The 2834-nt window shown below is 40.9% G+C and overlaps 1 protein-coding gene across 1 annotated transcript in view; it reads left to right on the forward strand.

Moving 5' to 3' along the window:
- Window positions 1–584: 584 nt before the first annotated feature.
- LOC101853171 (cytochrome P450 2C15) overlaps window positions 585–2834 on the forward strand; it is a 23766-nt gene continuing 21516 nt past the window's right edge. Inside the window, exon 1 of the mRNA XM_005100880.3 lies at window positions 585–896. The gene's annotated coding sequence lies outside the window, so the exon portion shown is untranslated. The remainder of the gene's footprint in view (window positions 897–2834) is intronic.

Here is a 2834-nt window from a genome sequence, read left to right on the forward strand (position 1 = left end):
AAAAAAAAAAGTTTTAGTAGAGGTTTTACGGCGCTCGCAACTGCATAAGGTCATACGAGCGCCAGAAGATTAGAGGTGTTACAAGAGAGTAACAAACATTTAAAAAAGAAGAAGGGGTGATGATAAGGACGGTAGATGTTTGATAGGAAAGAAGAAGCAAACCGCACCAGAGCACTCGCCAACCACCAACTAAATAACCCTTTCAAAATCACGAAGTATGGAACGCTTGTTCGCTTTATTCGCTCTTAATCTGACGCAGAGAGAGAGAGAGAGAGAGAGAGAGAGAGAGAGAGAGAGAGAGAGAGAAAGAGAATTATCTTTCTTTTTCTCAGTCTCTGCTAAGCAATCAGTCGATCAAATGTGAGCCAGACTTTGTGTTGTGTTTTGAAACGGTCGTGATCGAGTGCCATTTATAAGGGAAATGATATTCCGTAAACAGTAGATCTATTTAATAATTACAATGTGCCGTCTGCCCCAAAAACAAGCTGCCTTATTATAAAGACAAAAACCCTCCACTTCAAACCCAGCTTTCGGCACGCTTGCCAAGAACGAAGTCATGTGGTTGTGTCGTGTGACCTCCACCCGGGGTCAGCCAGACAAACAACGGGGACAAGTGGAAGTGTACACAGTACACAGACTCTCCGTGTAGGACAAGATCTAGAGCAGAAGTCGCTGACCGCTGACTTAGAAATCTTTACTGACCCTCGTAGTGCTATCTATCTAAAATTTTGACCCGTCGTTTTGCTGTTGCTGTGCTGTTGCTGGTCTGATGCTGGACGCACTGTGTTGGAGCTCTTATGCGGTGCGCACGTTCCATTCGTGGTCCTGGTTTTAATGCCGATTTTATGAGTTACCGGAACTGATATACCTGTAATTGCAGCAATAACCACGTCTGGGTGAGTAAATTAGTAACGCACAGACCCTTTCTGTGGGTGATTGGTGGGTGTTCATGTGTGGTCTGGTCCTTTTTTCTTCACAAACATCTTTGTTACTTAATCCCTCCTCTTTTTCTGTGTACGTCACACAATTATCTACAGTAACGCCTCTAATCTTCGACTACGTGTGCTTGCAAGTGCTGTAAAATTCTTACTAAAACTAAAATAGATTCTCTCTCTCTCTCTCTCTCTCTCTCTCTCTCTCTCTCTCTCTCTCTCTCTCGTACAGTGAACGCATCATCCCCAGTCTTGTACTTCTAGACCACAAATCGAGTCTATAGTTACAGAGAAATCTGTTCTGAGAACACAGCTATATCCCACTATTGCCAGCAGAGCGACCTCGGACAATTTTTTGTCCACAAGATATGAGGACGAACTGTAACCAGTTGTTATGGTCCTCCTGGATTAAATTGTTGACCTGTGTATCTCTACCGAACAACCATCCGTGGGATATTGTGTATGCGACTTAAATGCGAGTATGCTTAATCACGTTTGTTCTAGTTTTTGTTTTTCCTTCGATTGGAAACCCTAACGCTGTACAGGAACCCAACTACTTTGTATTACACATGTTAAGTGTCATGTTAACTATTGTACACGCATGACAGCGAATGATACTGACTGGTAAGTATATCTGCTTTACAGAATGTGTTTGTTTTGGCAATGCATTTAAAAATCCTCCCGTAAAATTTTCAAAAGCAGATTTTTGACAAACAAATGGATGGTTGGAGGGTACTCTTTTGTTGTTTGCTCCTTCTTTCCTACCAAACATCTATGGTCCTAATCTCTCCTTTTTTTGTTTGTTATACTGTCTTGCGACACTTCTTATCTTTGGCACTTACATGACCTTATTGTGTTGTAAGTGCCGTAAAACTCTTACAAAAACTAAACAAGCGTGAACATTGAATGTTACTGTAGAAACTGGCCTGTGCTCGTTCAAGGTCTATAGTAGTACCGTGTATTAATTCACTGTTTGCTCTCGGTTTTGCGCTGTGTTGGATGAGTGTTATCGCTGGACGGACGGACACCTCGAGCATATCAGACGTATGAGACTTTAAAAGTTTAATCGTCTCTTTTACTCCTGGCTCACAGAGAATGTATTTACTTGTAGAAAGTTACACGACTTCATTTATAACCAGTTTGAAATTTGATATACAATAATCATTTATCTCCTGCGAAGCCATTGTGCCTTCTGGTTATAGTTTACATTTATATTAGTATAATAGGCCCTACTTGTTTCGCGCGTGCGTGCCCTTAGCATGAAAGCATAGAGTTTCTGGCTTAAACTAAACTATCGTGTGTCGCTTTCGACCGCAATTTCAGTCACGACTTATTGACGAAAATTATGCTGGCACCAGATCTACATTTTGGAATAATACACTGAATAAAACTAAGAATTTTTTTAAAGAATTAATTCCATTTAATTGATCTCCCTGGGATTTTATTTTATAATGGCGAACACAAATACTGTACCTTAATTAATACATAAATGCAAGAATAATATTCAATAGAAAATCTACACACAATTGCTGGTAGGCAGTAGCCACTGTGCACTGCCCTGTTATGTAGGCCTACGCACTATTGAAAATTGAAGCTGAAATCTCTTGACAAGCACATCTTTGTGTAAAGGAGAATACTGTTCTGCTTAGGATTGACAACAAATTGCTTCCTATACTGCAGTTGGTTTAACCATCAGTGAAAATATTTAACTGTTCCAATAAATTGTGAACTTGCCCCTCAGAAGGGCGCCTATAAGTCGGGACCATCAAGCTCTCGTCCTTCGCGGTGGGAGAGAGAGAGAGAGAGGGAGAGAGAGAGAGAGAGAGAGAGAGAGAGAGAGAGAGAGAGAGAATTTTCCTTGCACTGATTGATATCGTTATGTGTATCAGGGTGTTTCACATA

This window comes from Aplysia californica, unplaced genomic scaffold (assembly GCF_000002075.1).
Source record: "Aplysia californica isolate F4 #8 unplaced genomic scaffold, AplCal3.0 scaffold00264, whole genome shotgun sequence".
NCBI lineage: Eukaryota > Metazoa > Mollusca > Gastropoda > Aplysiida > Aplysiidae > Aplysia > Aplysia californica.